The 16,669-nt window shown below is 42.6% G+C and overlaps 1 protein-coding gene across 2 annotated transcripts in view; it reads right to left on the reverse strand.

The window, feature by feature from the left end:
* The window catches only part of efna2a (ephrin-A2a), an 86,412-nt gene that overhangs the window by 46,011 nt on the left and 23,732 nt on the right, over nt 1–16,669 (reverse strand). The window lies entirely within an intron of this gene.

Consider the following 16,669-nt stretch of genomic DNA (forward strand, 5'->3'; position numbering starts at 1 on the left):
CTCATGAAGAAAGTTGCTTAAGTGTAATCTGTGAGAATAAACGGAAGTTACATTATGGCTGTAAGTAAAATTTTATGGTATTTTCTGCACAAATTGTTCCGTTTTATGCTGCTATATACTTCTCCACTTCATTTCAGAGGTAAGTGTTGTACTTTTTACTCCACTAACATTAAATGGCAGCAGCAACTTTGCTAAATTTATATACAAAAAACACACCCCAATCAGCCAAAACATTCAAACCACTGACAGGCGAAATTAATCTTATTGATCATCTTGTTACAATGAAATTTACTGCTAGGAAACACTGGGTCCTTGACATGCACCACCCACTCAAACAACGTTATCTACAACATGGCAATGGCACTCCCCGATGGCAGTAACAACCCCAAGCAAGACAATGCGCCCTGCTACAGCACAAAAACTGCTCAATAATGGCACGAAGAACTGCCTCAAGGCATCAACCAGGCATATGTAAGATCCCAATCCGATCAAGAATCCATAGGATGTGCTGGAACATGTGCGATCCATGGAGGCCCCATCATGGTTTGGACTTTTCTCTGACCTGTGGAGGCATGGACACAGGACCTCTGGGGTGTTGTCTGGCACCTGGGTGTTAGTAGAACATCCTTTCTGTCCTGTAGGTTGTGAGGGAGGGCCTCCATAGATCTGAGTTTTCCTGGGCAATCCCATGGACGCTTGAGGCCAGGTCGATGTCTTGAGCGATTTATCATGTTCCTCTGGCCATTGATGAGCAGTTTTTGCAGTGTGGCAGGGCACATTGGTGGGGGCCACTGCCATCGGGGGTTGTACTTGGTATGCAATGGTGATGCTACCAAGTTGAATTATGGGAAATGTAGGATGCGGTGCTCTTGGAAGGGACAAGAAAGTCAGAGTATCTTGTCTTTTGAAGATACGTCAAATTTATGGATATGTACTAGTGAGTCTCTGCGGTAAGTTATGCATCCAGGCTGGTTTGCGAGCGGTGTTACATAAATGGTGGCGGCGTCGCCACCGAATCTGTGAGAACTACACTGTCACGCTTGTGCATGTGTTGCAAGTATGGCATTAATTTTGATTAGTCAAAACATGTCAAAAGGAGTGAGAGGCAATTATCTCATCGTGTCGCAAATTTGACGAAATGGGCCCATAAATACTTGTTCCGTCGCTGTTGTGATGCAGTGTGGGCTCGCAATTTCCATGCACTGTTAAAATAACACTGACAAAAATGAATGCAGACGCGATGTTCCCTGGAACACAAAAGCACGTCTCCAGAGTCTTTTTACGATGCACATACATGAATGGAAAATGTTGTAAAAGTACAAAATTATCTGGCTGCAAGAATGTGAAGTCCTCGTGATTTGTAGATACGGAGCTGAGCCTGAAGACCCACTTCTTTGCAGATAAAATGCTCTTTGTGAGTGTAGGGGCCTGACGTTAAGTTTGTGGATCCATGGGAGCAGAACATGAGATGCCTCCGCTCCTGGAGAAAAAGGTGTTTAGAGGGAATATTCAATTTGTCAGAGTGGAGGAGCGGAGCAAAGTGCATTTGAGAGCAGGAGATGACGGTCCGGTTTACCACCACCTGACGCCTACTTGCGGGTCTCAGAAATGGAGGGAAAGGAAAGAGAAGAGCGAGGGAGGAGTGAAAGCAACAAAATGGTGCGAGGTGGAACGACGGCAAAGAAACTGAGGCCGAGGGAGATAGAGAGAGGAAGAGCAGGAGGCGAAAAGGGGAGGGAAGAAGGTGGGAAAGGAGGAGGGAAAGACAAATTGAAAGAACAGGGTGAGAGGTTCTCTATCCCTCCTCTCACGGCTCTAAGACTCTCATTAGCAGTATTGATTCATGGCTTTTCAGGTCTTTAGCAGTCAAACGCTCATCGCACACATATGCAGACACACACATTCAACATTCAGTGCACACACACGCACACGCATACACTGGGGTATTACGGGTTTTACAGTACCATGCGGTCCACCCTTGCATAACACAGTTTCAGCTCCATAAATAGCAGAGTATGCATTTTTAATTGCTCTCTGCACTGCGAATGTTACCTGTCAACATTGGTGAGCCGGGCTTTCTACACGTAACCTGTTTTATAATCATTGTAAGCATGACGTGAGATACATTCAGAGAGGTGCGGGGCTTAAGCTAACTGATATAAACGGGGTGGACAAAGTGATAGACGCATTTTAACCTTCATGAAGGTGGGATTTATTGCAGGACTGTTTCTGCTACGTCTTACTTCCATTCCAGTACACTTTGTTGGCAAATATTGAACTTTTGACACGACTACATTTACGTCAGAAATTTAGTATCTAGTTACTTAGTTTGCAACAGAACCAAAGCAGCACAGATTATAAAAGGAAAATGGTAAATTGATTGCATTTAAATAGCATTTATCTAGTCTTAAGTTTCCCACAGATTCTGCTGAATATCGGATCAGATAACCAGCCAGGATGATTATTGGTCAACTTACACGCTATATACATACATGTAATTATATATTTATATATATGATTTGATATTCAAGTTGATTTCTTGCCAGAAAATGACTTAAGTACATTTAGTAGCAGATACTTTAAGACTTTTACTCAAGTACTATTCATTTGGATGGCCTATTCTTGTTTTAACACAATAACTTTACTTTTACTCGTGCAACCACATGGAGTGTATTTTCGAAAATAAGGACTTGTATACATGTGTATTAGTGCACTGGAATGCAAAATACTTGCTCCCTCGTGAGAAGCTATTGAACAGCTAAACATACACACACGCGCACACACATGCACATATTGGCAGCTACACTAAAAGGTTATTGATGAATTAGCAGCATGTGAATCCGAGCGGCACCATTCGTTAACAGGAGCAACACCTCTTTAAACGCTTTCCTCGCTCTCCAGAGCACAAACACACATCCTCTGAGCAGCTCGCTCTATCTTCTTAAACAGCCCTTGATTGGACGTTGTCGCTGACTGGGCGAGTTTTCTCTCAGCGTCAGTGTGTGTGCGTCGGTGTGTGCATGCATGTGTTGTTAGGCATTAGCTATTGTCTATTGATTTGGTTTAGCAGAGCTGCAGCAGCTTCTAACAAGACTCAAAGTGACAGAAAGCACAGAACGGCCGCTAATGCCTTGTTAGCTCGCCTCCTTGCTTACATGTATATGATGCATACACACACTTTTTTGCATACACGCACACTGTGAGAAGGTACTTTTACAAGGTGTTTACAGTAAAACATGCTGAAAACACACTGAGACACAGACTCGCACTTGTGTTTTAGATACCAGAATCTCGGATTTTTGGTTTATGACCAATTTGCACCAAAAAAATACCCAAGTTTATTCAAAAGTATCAATCGATTTAGTACACGCCAAGGAGGTTATGTTTTCGTTTGTGTCCGCTGGTTGGTTGGCTGGTTTGTTGGCAGGATTACACAAAACACTACTGAACGGATTTCCACAAAACTCGGACGAGCCAAGAATAGCTTAACCTTTGGTTGTGGATCTGGATAAAGGGACAGATTCAGGAATTTGATCTCACTTTCTTTACAGGTCAAATACTGACGCTTAGGGTTGGTGGTCGGCCTGACATACCAACCCGAAGTGTGAGAATCAACAATCAACTATCGACTACAAATTCGACCCTTGACTATTTACTTTTGGAGAAGAAATTCAATCTCAGAAAATAAGTATTTGCAATATCACTGAGGTAACAACACACACGCAGAAGTAATTATTTTTCCATAACTGAGTAAACAAGCTGTTCTCAGAGGAATATAAGGTCCCCAAAACACTGTTTGAAGCTACAAAGGTGGCAGGGTCCGCCAAAAATAAACAAAGTAAAACAGTATGACATTGTGTTGTTCTTTAAGGTCAGTTTGTTTAGTCGCTCATGAAAACAAAGAGAGTTTGTTTATTTAGCTTGTTTAGGCAGAAAAAAAACATCAGTCAATGAAGATATTTCTCTTCTGATTAAAATGTCCTTCCTAAAACTACATAGCGAACATTTAACATTGCTCAAGGTTTTTTTTGTGTGTGCGTGACCTTTTTTTTTAATTTCTCAAGGAACGATGCCTGAATCTTGATGAAAAACATCATGCATATTTAGGTGGGTGGCATCGTCGTATGAGCGAGCACAATTTCATGCGGATCCAAAAAAAAAAAAATCGGGATCCAGCAGATTTAAATACGCTTTATGTATTATTGGATTAGGCTTGATTGAGCGCCATTGTAGTTTCGGATTTTCATCCAGACTTTGTCTCTTCGTGCAGGCACAGCTCTTGAAATGCTTCATATGATAACAAATGAAGAGGGAAACAACACAAATGAGCTGGTGATGCACCGCTGTCCCTCAAAATAAGGAAAAAAGAGAATGGGAATGGTGAAATGTTTGCAATATGCATTTTTAAAATCCAATTTTCACCCAGATTTTGTTTTTATTGCTTTAAAGTGTTTTTTTCTTTCCATTTTTAAATATTCAAATAAACATTGAATTTAAATATAAAAAACAAAAAATAATCTAACTTCACTGACACCCACATATACCCAGGCACGCACACACACACACACACACACACACACGCTGTAGACATGTGCATGACACATGTAGTTAGAGTACACGCACACATACGCTCCCTCCAGAGGGGTCCAGAGGTAGCTGACAGCTGTTCTGGGGGTGTTGAGAGACAGAGGTGGGGGTAGAGTGTGGGTGTGTGTGGGGCAGTGTTTTCTCTGTAGTGGTAGATGGCTCTGACTTGAAGGTCTAGAGGAAGGCTAGAGCTGTGGCTCCCAGCGGAGCGATGCATGGATTCCCTTCTTCTTCCTCTGTTGTCTTCCTTTCGCTTCACTACCCTGTTTCCCCCTTCCTGCCTCCCGCCTTTCCTCACACCTCCTCCATTTATCTCGCACCACATCGCTCCCAAACCAACATGCTGTGTTCTCCTGTGACTACTTTCATTGACTAATTTTCCTAGCCCGTCTCCTCAGGAGCAACGACTGACAGGATCAGGCTGGTTTGAACTTGGTAACCTTGCTGCACTGCAGATGTGCTCTAGTGGTTTCTAATGCAATCACAGCTATAGAGAGTGTATGTTTGTTTTGCTTTATTGATTCTATAGTCGGGCAAATTCATCAAACGGTCCCGCAGAGTCCTGACTCTCTAGAAACCCACCAACTTTTCTGATTATTTAGGAAAACGGCCTCATCCTCCATCAGCTCGTATGCCAATATATGCCAGTGTATCCACATTACCATGACTACTAATGTCAAGTTCATGTTATGTGGGAGTTACTGTAGCCGTTTCCAACTTCTAAATACACGAACATCTGTCAGACTTTTCTAAGAAGGTCATATATATGGTGCTACGTGATACTAAAGGGCCTGAAAAAGCAAATATAGATACTTCATGTCAGCCTTCGTTTAATGTAAAATGTAAATTAAATGTATGTAGTGCCATATAGACAAAGCGCAAGATTCTTTAGTCTTCATTCTGGGAAAGTCTGTAAGTCTCAAAGCAAATATAAGAATGTCTTTAGAGGAACGTAATGCCACCTGGGTTACATTTTTTTTTTCGACTTTTACAGCACTCACTGCACTTTGGAAAAGTATACGGCCGCGGTCAAATATTGAAAAAGTTATGCTAACATTTAACTGAGAGAATGATCTTTCCCTAAAGGTTGTGGAAAGTAAAAGGCAGCACTTGCCCTTCTCTCTTTACCACCGCTGAGGTGCCCCTGGGCAGGGCCCTCAACCCCAGCTGCTCCAGTGAAGCGCCTCAGTGTGGCCTGCAGATCACACTGTGGTCGTACTGAGTGGCTTCCAGGCATGAATGTGTGTGAATGTGATCAGAGTATTTCTAAAAACAGAGCATTGCTCTCGGTGAAACTGACCTGAATAAATAAATAAAGGTTAAAAAATACCCTTAACCAAAAAGTTTCCTGGCCTAAAACAACACTGTAAAACAAACTTTTTGCTTTAACTCAAAGGTCCCATAAAATTACATGTTCATGTGTTTTTTGATTAGGATGATAAAGCAGGTCTTGGTGCTGTATAAATACTGTGAAAAGACTCAATCCATGAACAAATGCACTCGTTGCCTATTCAGAAACTGTGCCCTTAAAGGAGCCTTCAGGACTTCTGTAAGGTTGTCACCGCCCTCAGTCATGCCCCCATGGGTGCAAAAACACAGCCAGAGCTGATGTGGAGACAAAGCGGGGGAAAGCCTGCTCGGGCCTGTGAGAGCTGACCAACCAGAGCTGAGACAGGCACTAAAACAGAGCGCTCAGACAGAGGATGAACAGAGGTGTTGCAGCGATAGACCGTATGAGAAAAATAAGGTGTTTTTTTTAACATAAAGCGTCTAAACATTTTCTGGTAGACACACAAAATATATAATATAAATAAATATGGCACCTTTAAAAGTTTTCCAAGTCAAATAAACTTTTCTAGTCATGCTCTTGATATTTTTTCAGTTGTACTTAAATCTTAAATCCTATACTTTGTTTTGCAAACTTTAGCGCTGTGTAAGTAGCTGGAGCTACTTGTTCCAGCACTGGTTCACATCAGCCAAGTTCAAGGTAATTAAATGCTAATTTAATGGATGCAATCCTATATGCACATTTAATTTTCAACCCTCAAACAACCGAATCTGCAAATCTGTAATGCAAGGTTCATAATTTTCCAGTAATTTATGAGCATATTTCCTGGAATAACTATGTGATACCATACAGTAGTGCTGTAGGGAAACCAGAGAGAGTGTTTACCTGGTACACTTCCAGTAATTTCATTACATGCTAGTGTAACCTGCAAGTGAGGGTTCAGCAGGTCTGCCGAACAAGCAAAGCTTTATGAAACTCGTTTACAGGGAGGCATACAACTCAACACAAATGGAAGTTTCCAACAATGCGTTAATAGAAATTGATTTCAAGGAAATTCCATTCGACTCTTCACGTGGCACCGCATTAAATCTGTCCTTGAAACTTCTTTAGAAATCCAAGACCTGTAGAATAAAACATTGCACAGCCCTATAGAGACGTCAGAATTGTGTCTTTCACACTGCTACCTTGACTTGAACGCAGCGTAATACTTGTCCTCGCAGTCATGCAACAATTTCAATGCGTGTTTTCAGGATTAATGTGCCTAAATGCAGAAGAAAAGGCGAAGCAGACTGCACATTTCTGTTTTTAACGAGAGACAAGTGTTTTGAAACTCCCACATTGGTTCTTCCAACATCACTAATTGAACATCCAAGCGCACGAAACATCACATATCCAACACTGTCATCGCTCTTCGTCTAGTGTGAGACATCAGCCGCCCACATGCTGACATTCAGCTGAAATACATGGCTAATACGTACGCATAAAAAAAAAAAAAAAAATTGCTCTTGCTTCAAACTAGACGTGAAGATGTATTGGACATGACACGCTGTTTTAAACAACCTAATTAGTCGTCGGAAAATGTCAAACTGGAAAGATAGAAGCTTTCTCCAGGACAGTGATGATTTAATAATACTGAGTGAGTGAATGAGATAAAACGACTCGCCTCTGTGATCTGCCTCTAATCCACATCTGATAGCGGCAGTAAATACCAGAGCTCACAAATGAGGTTGAGAGGATTCCTGCGTCTCCAGCGACTCGTTTTTCATTCCACTCATCACTCTTGCGCTCGTTCGCGCTCGCTCGCTCTATCCTTTCCTACTCTTTTTGTCAATATAATAGAGAGCTATTTAGTTACAGTGGCGTGGGAGCACTAAATTGACTTGGAGACACTTTTTAAGCATCTGCTGTATGTCTCCCTCTCACACCGTCTGCTTACTTTTCCCTGACAGAGAGAGATGCTGTAGAGCCAGCGGCACAGCAAGAGGTATCATTTTTCAATATCCAGCCCTATTTCGATGTATCTTTTCTTCCCTCTCCCCTCTGTTTGCTGTCCATTAAATAGAGAGCTATTTTGTTACATTGACAAGGAAACTCTAAACTGGCAGGGGGACACTTTTTTTTTTTCCACTCTTTGATGCATCTCTCTATGGATATTTCTCACTCCCCTCCCAACCTGCATCTTGCCAGGTACACAGAGCTGAGATAAGTGTACAGATGTTTGTTGTTGTTGTTGATATCACGGTTTTGGCTTCATTCTGCACCTCGCTTCCAAGATGAACAGTTTGGGAAAAAAGTTTGGCTTTCTTCTCAGGGCTTGGACGCTAGGAGGTATACTGTAGTTTGTAGTGTATATCAGAGTCTTTTCTGACTTGACTTCTCTGTTGCTGTGAGACATGAATTACTTGAGATTGACTGAAGACTTCAAAGAAACTTGACCCAGTAAAAAGTTTGGCAACAAAAGCTGAGGTGCAGGTCTTATGTGGCCTAACTGGCGATTCACCACTGAAAACACCTATTCCAAGTTTCTATGCATCTGTCTGAAATAATGTACATCTACAGCCCTAAAATGTTGGCAGTTAACTTTTGTGCAAACCGCTGATACTTTCACATTTCTATGTATCATAGGTTATGTACCATATTGAAATTTTTTTATATTTATGACCTGACAATATCCAGCTGGGTTTGTGGCGACAAAAACCTGATATTTTTGACTGGAGGTTGGGTGGTCTCCAATTATTTTTGTGGTGACAACGCTGGATGTTTTTAACGAGACCTCAGAACATCTCTGGCTGTGTTTGTGGTGACAAAAACCTGATTTTGTTGACCAGAAATCAGGACATCTTCAGCTGTGTTTGTGGAGACGCAACTTGGGGTATTTAATGAGACCTCAGGACATATTTTTGACGGGAAGTCAGGACATCTTCAGCTTTGTGTGGATACAAAACTGGGTTTTTTAAAAAGACCTCAGGACATATAACTTGATGGGAATTTGGGACATCTCCAGTTATGTTTGCCGCAAACAAACCAGGTATTTTAAACCCAAACAGGATCTTTTCCTAACCCTAACCAAGGACAGCATTGACACAAGATAAAATGAAAGATGTATTGCAACAAAGAGCTTCAACATATCTGTGGTTTGCAGAAACGTACATTGCCAACTTCATTCTGGCATTTGCATTAACATTTGTTATTTGTGTGTCAGTTACTGAGATAAAATGTATAATTGCCCTGATTCTGTGTCCTGGTAACACACAGCTGCTGGCCCCAGGGTTGGATTATGAATCAGACGAGGCAGCATTACAGCCCCGGGGGCTCCGAAAAGGTCACAATGTGAAAATTGGTTTGTGGTACAGTGGAATACAATCACTAAAGGACATTATGAACTGACATGATGCAGGCCTTCAGGCGTTTCCAGTTGTATTATCGAGTCTTGAGGCCCTGCCTCGGAAAGATAGTCGCTCCATCAAAAACATTGTGACTCTTTCAATATTTCAACTAATATTCTGCTCACTTGAACATGACGCCTATTCCTAAATTAATATGTTTAACCAAATTACCACACAGAAGACCCTGGGACAGGTGGTACCGCACCTAAGGAATACTGTGAACAACACGCAGAGTGGGATGAACAGAGGTTGGAGCAGCTCATTTTCCCCCCACTGCCTTGAGCAGGTTAATGCAGTGCTGTCTGTTGCTGTGCTATCAGCCTCTTCAAAAACACAGACACATGGTACGAGAACTGTCTGCTGGGACTGCAACATTAATGTTTGAGTAGCGTGATTCAAATTTGCATAAGTATGAACACCTGTTCTTGCCTTTTGCAGCAGAAATCTGCATAACAACCACAGCCTCAACAATGCGGAATCACTGCGAGACACAGAAGTCCAACTCGAGTGTTCACAGTCTGCATACGAACACTCGAGTTGGACTTTCTTAAAAGGTCTTTCGACTGTATTCACACGGGACTAGTATGACCTGGGGGGCTCTATTAATTTGTAATAACTGCAGAGGTCGGCTGCGTCTTAATCCCGCTCAAAATCCGCCAAGTCTGTCATTTGTGAAGTAAAACTTCCACCTCATATTACCGACCATGTTTCGCCGATCTCAGGGATCATGTGATAATATTAGTCCCGTGGTAATCAGCATCCCTGTGATTTGGGGTCGTGCATTATTTAACATCTGTTTTCTGTTGTCAGACAGCTGAACAATTATGAAATTTGATCGCGGCTCGTAATTTGTCGAACAGCAGTCAACAGCTGCGTCGACGTTTAAACTGAGTGATGACAGAGAAGGTTAGGAGCTGTGAAACGCTGTCATATTTAAGTACAGCCATAAAGCAGCTTTAAAGGGGCGCCGTGTAGTTTTGGAAAGAAAAATTAAACTCAGAAAGTTAATATTTCTCAAATCGTTGTTTGATTTGATTGACTTCTATATGAACAAGCCGTCCTCGAGGAGAACAAGGCCCCCAAAACATTGTTTAAAGTTAGAGAGGTAGCTACTTAGAAGAGTCCTGCAAATATAAACAAAGTAAAGCGGTATGAAATTGTGTTTTCCTCTGAGGAGGTTTTGTTTACTCAGTCTATTCAGTCATGAAAATCAATCAGTCAAGATTTTTCTCTTAAAATCTCTCCCCCAGAACTACACAGTGCACCTCTGACTTGATCAAAATGAGCTGCAAATGTGTACGCATGCTTCTGAGACGCGCAGAAGGCGAGCAACAATCCTAAACTCTATTATTAATATGGCTGCTGCAGAACAGACACTCCGCTTCTGAAACGTTGATATCATATCCCGGGGATAATGTGAGCAAATTCTAGTAAAATACTGATTTCAGCGTTTGCGGGGGATCATTTCTATATCACATGAGGTCCCCTGGTGATACCAGTCCTGTGTGGATAGGGCTCAAGTTAAGACTTGTGTTGGAGGGAGTTTTAAAACTTTAGGGGGAATATTAACGCAGACTTTTGTCTATTTTTATGAAGACATTGTTACAGAAGTTAATCCGAAGGAGTCCTTTAATTTCCCATCCAGCCTGTGAGCTTTGATTTTCTTTCGATCGCAAATGAATTCAGCTTGTTCTTTGAATCAATGCTGTGAATCTCACTTCAAGCATTTCCAACATCTTAAGAGAGATTTTCGCACCGATTGTTGCACAACTACACTTCATGCGACCCAACTGACAGATCTACTGCTCATGAACTTAATAAACTTCTTGTTGCAGCGCTCAGTAATGTGGTGTAGGTGTTAGTTTCCCCCTCTTCTCTCTTCCTCCGTCTTCCCCTCACTGCCTCCTGTCTACTGAAGTGAGCACTAACCACCTACAGCCAGGCGAAAAACACTAAATTAGCTTGGAGACACTTTCTCCCACTTCTGTCTCCTTTCGCTTTGCTGTCCATTAAACAGAGAAAACCAGGCGCTTGTAGTGGCATGTGTCATTTGCTTTATTGAATAGATTCGGGCACGGTCACCCACGCTCCTTGGCGAAGAAAAAACACACCCTCAAAGTAATAAAAACACCAAGATCCCTGGATAAGGAGCAAGAAATGTTGAAGCTTTGAAATTCCAAACATGAGGGCCGCGCTTATATCTAATGCATTCCTATCACCAACAGCACTTTGATGTAACTTTCCCTCTCCTCTGCTCTGCGCTCTCTTCCCTGCCTACCATCTATTAAACAGAGCTACAGCGGCAGCAGTAAGTTACCCTAAATGAGTTGTGAGACTTTTTTAATCAAAGCATCTCCCATGTGTATTTCTTCCTCCTGCTCTGTTTGCGATTCATCAGACAGCGAGCTCGCTAACTCCATCACTGACTCCAGTCACACTGAGACGTACAGTAAAGAGCGTGAAGCCGCTTTTTTTCCTTCTTCCCTCACCCATTTTTCGATTAAAACATCTCCACAAGTCTCTTTTCTACCTGCTCTCTCTTTCCTGGCCGCTCTGCTCGCCGTCCATTAGTGCACCGGCTGTCGGCAGCGGCGTGGCGGCGGGCCCTAAACTGTGCATGTAAAGCTCCGCTCTCGTTTAGGTTCTTTTCCTCTTGACACGGACTCAGCTGACTGTTCCCAATGCTCACTCACCCATTAGAGGGAAAAGAGTTGATTCTCCCTCTCTCGCTCTCTCTGTTTCTCTTTTTGTCTCTACATGTTCTCATCTTGGCCTGCGCCTATAACGCTTCCCTTTTGCTCCTCTCACCAGTACATGTATTCTCGCACTTCCTGCCCCTCTCTCCTCTCCTGCTCTTATCTCGTCTCCTCTACATGCTTTTTGGTGGCTTATAGCTCTTCTCCTTTCCATCTCCATCCTTTTTTTCTGGCCGCTGTACATGTCCTCTCCATTACTCTGCTCTCTGCACCTATAGCTCCCCTGTGTTCTCACTCTTCTTCCTCACCCTCCCTCCATTTCTTCACTTTTTTTCTGCATCAGCAGCTGTGGAAGATGTGCTCAAATCGTTATTAAAAAATACTCCTCTAAAGGATAAGTTCACCCGAAAAAAATCGCCTCACCGCCACGCTGATGCAAAGTGAGGTGAAGATTCGTAGTTCAACAGTCTAAGATATTTCTGGAGCTTCACAACAAAACAGCGTTGCAGCATCCTCCCAAACAACTGCAGTAACTGGGGACTTGTTTTCAAATGTGCAAAAACAACCAAGAATAAACACAACATTGGTCCGTAAGTCTCTGGAAGCCTCAAAATTGCAAAAAATGATGTTATTTACATGCTTTTTTAAGCCGAAATCTTCGCCGTAGCTGCTGCTCAGCTAAAGTCGACTGAAGTGGGTGCACGAGCTCAACCATTGAGGATATAAATACATCTTTTCAAATCAATTGGGGATCTCTAAAACAAGGCCCTTATCTACTGCAGTTGTTTAGGAGAATGCTGCAACAGGGACTATCAAACTTCCCCCCTTTCATTTTTGGGTGAACTTGTCCTTTAAGGGTACACGTCATGCATTCAATTTTGGCTTTTTCTTTTAAAGCACATGATTATAAAAAAGGGTATCAAATAAGTCTTGAAAGTTAAAGTACTTGCAGAATGAAGCATGTACAGCATCTAGTATATCAGTAGACTGTCATTATGAGCATTTCAGTCTTGTAGCATGACTATCTGAACTAATTCATGTACTATTTGGTGGTTAAATCCATGATAATGTTCCATATTTAAAAGGCTGCACACATCATCTGTATGTCAAATGTTAAAGGAGAAGGCCGATGTTATTCTACATTTTTCTTACTGTCAAAAAATCCCCTCAAAACACCAACAGAAGCCCTGTTTTAGTCCAACGTCCCCACCCTGTCTGCTGCTGTCAGCCCCAAGTCTGTTGGTTCCTACTGAAGATCTTATTTTCTGTAACACTAAGTGGCTTCTTAAGCAGTTGGGCACTGCAGTTTTTTTATGAAATGTTATCAAAGATGAGTAAATAGTGCATTTCCTGGGAACTACTCAATGCAGCGTGTTAATACACATTCGGTCCTCAAAATAAACTACAGCGAGCATTTTCATGGAAATACAGGAACATGTCAGCCAGCGCAACAGTGTGGCTCTTTGATGTGTGCTAATAGTTTTTGGGCAACAATGGAGCTCTGTTGCACAAAGGAATACATTTAATTAGGCTATGGTAACAGAGACTTTCATGTTAAAGGGTAACTCCACCAGTTTTCCACATTAACGTGTGTTTAAAGATCTTAGGGAGTAGTACTGCTGCATGTGAAAAAAGTAGTGTAAAGCCTTTTGTGGCTCCAGAGGAAGCTGCCTGCAATCTGATGAATTGCCTCCCGTGATGTCACTCAGTGGCTAAGATGCATCCTGGGTAATGGAGGCGGCAGGTCTTTGAAAAGGAAGAAAAAATGCGTGGAATAAAAAAATTTGATGTCTGTGGTTCTGCTGTATTGATTTGGGTAATTTGTTTACAAACCGTACAACATGAGTCCAACAGTGTTATAGGAGTTTTCAAAACATCGCGCCTACATTACCCACAATGCAACTCAGCCACTGAGTGACATCACTGGAGGCATTTTATAAGATTACATGCAGCATCTTCTGAAGCCACAGCAGGCTTCATACTATTTTTTCACACATGCAGTAGTACTGCCCAAGACCTGTAAACACACTTCAATGTGTAAAATTAGTGGCGTTACCCTTTAAATGTAATTAAAAAGCACAATATTTCCCTCAGAAATGTCACGACGTGGATGTAAAGTAGCATCAATTGAAATTCTTAAGTGCAACTGTCTCCAAATGGTATTTAACTGCAGTACTTGATATACTTTTCTAGTGCAGCGGTCACCCTTTCCTTCCCCTCCTCTTCTTAACTTCCTCCTGTCTTCCCCTCCTTTCTCCCCTTCCCTCCTTTGCACTTTATGCCCCTCTCCCATCCCTCCCCCCACCCTCTCTCGCTTTCCTCCCACTCCTGTACCTCGTTCTCTCTCCCTCTCTGCTCCCCAGAGGGAATGAGTAAGTGTATGGTTGAGTGGAGAAGAGAGGTGGGTCTTGCCCTCCCAAATTCTATTTCAGAGAAACTCGAGCTCAGAGAAGCATGTCTGCCTTCACAGAGCAAACGCTGGCCTGCTTTTACAGTTTCATAAGCAGCTCCGGAGCGCACGGCACGCGGAGATAAATACGAATCCCCCAAACCAATAAACACGGCCAAGGAAAAACAGACGTCAAACGCTTTGCCCACGCTCGCTTCCTTCAACCCTGAGCCACGTAATGAAACGTATAAAGAAGTCAGCAAAGCGAGCGTTCCCACGCCTATACATGATTTATATCAATGTAAAGACACAGAGGTAAACACATCACAGCACACACACGTGCGCCCACACACACACACACACGTACTCAGATGACCTGTTCTTTCCGCTTTTGCTTCTCTGGGTGAGGTCTGTCTCTTCGGCCTGACGAGTAATGGTGGCAGCACACGCGCAAACACACACACACACAGAGGAGCACGGCTGGCAGAGGGGGTATGAATTATACATCCACCCTGTCTCTATGCATTAGATAGAAAAAAAGGGAGGGATGGAGGGAGAGAAAGAGAGAAGGGGGGAGAGAGAGAAGAAGAAATGGCAGCAATGTAAGCGGGAGATAACGTGTTCCAGATACATAACATGTTATCCGGTGATGAAGAGGAGAAGAGAGGAGGAGGAGGCGGAGGAGAAGGAGCTCACATCCATAAACTATCACCTTGACAATATGGCCTTAAGACAAACACTTTGTTTTGAGTGTGTACTAAGTGTGTGCTCTAATGTATGTGTGTATATGTGTGTGTGTGTGTGTGTGTGTGTGTGTGTTATGCACAAGTCCACAGCTGGATGTAGGAATTGCTCCTAGCAACATATTTCTGCTGCTGTGATGCTCATTGGTTCACAGTTCAAAGAGTTCTTTCCTCTGCAGATGGGGGGGATGCAGGGAGAAGCAAATGCACACATGCACGCACACACACCCACACACACACACACACACCCACACACACACACCCACACACACACACACACGGCGTCGACTGATTTTATAGCAGTATTTTTGATTTTTTTTTTCTTTTTCTACTTCCCAAAAGCACCAACCTCGGTTCACGTTTGTCCGTTTGGTGGAAGGGGGAAAAAAACAGCAACAGTTAAAAGCTAAAGTGCTTCGGGGATGTGAGGAAGAAACCTGTGTTTTCGCCGGAGACCCCGATCAAACCGACTGTGGTGAAAATGCAGCGAGGACTTCCTGCCTGTCACTGCTGTCAGGAGAAATTCCTCACGTCTCCGAAGAGCCGGCTTCTTTGGGAGTAAAAATAAATTCACATATTTTCAGATTGAGAGCTGCCAAGTTTTTGCTGGCTTGTTTTTTTTTTTTTACAGTTTAGATTCTTGTTTTTTTCCAATTCTGTTTCTTGTGATTTTAGTTTTTGTTCAGTTTGTTTTGTTGAGACGGGGAGAAGGGGCCTTTTTATTTTATCAGCTTCTTGTTCTTTTATTTTTATCTCAGCCAAACCAAACTGGATATTTTCTCCTCTCACATCTCTGGTTCATCAGGGCCTTGAAATCCTACCCCTTACATAATGTAGAATACAGACGGACAAAGGCAGCATGCATTTTAAAGTACGTTTTACTAAATACTACCACAAATGCAGCCCATTTGAAAATCCCAGTGACTCATTCTCTTTAAGGGGGTTTTAATTTAATCTCTTTATTGCTTCGTGCTGCTCCGACACTTCCCCCAACATGTTGTTTAATTTAGTTTCAGCCTCTGATATCCAATTCAGTCATGTCTCTGCTTGTTTTATTGTGCTCTGATTCAAGGTGAAATGTGTTCGACGGAGCACCTTCAGAAACTTAATCCTTAAACTGCGTTTGTGTCTTCTGTTTGTTTTAATGCTGTTATCACTGCAGTGATAAGAGAACAGAGAAGGCTCGAACAAGGTTTCGTGGGAATTGAAAAAAAAGAAGTACACAGATGAATAAATCAGTGAAACAGCAGGGAGGACAACCAACACAGAAGTTAAGAGGCTTTGGTGTTTTTTGTTTTATTTCGGAGGCCTTTGTTAATGTTCTTGCTTGGTCATCAACTCCGCTGCTATTAAGCAATACTAAGAATACCACACTTTGTTCAGGATGCTAACGCAGCTGCACCCCGCGCTGCATCTGCACGGCGAGGAAGCGAGAGTTTGGGATTCTGCAGTAAATTTAGTTCGACTCGTAAATGGGCAGCTATAATGGAATCGTCATGGGGTTAGCGAGTGCTCCCTGCACTCGCTCATCCATGTGCACAGGCAAATGCTCAACCACAGCAAATCCATGCATGGCCCAT

Source organism: Pagrus pagrus (genome assembly GCF_965226575.1).
Source record: "Pagrus pagrus genome assembly, chromosome: 18".
NCBI classification, from domain to species: Eukaryota; Metazoa; Chordata; class Actinopteri; order Spariformes; family Sparidae; genus Pagrus; species Pagrus pagrus.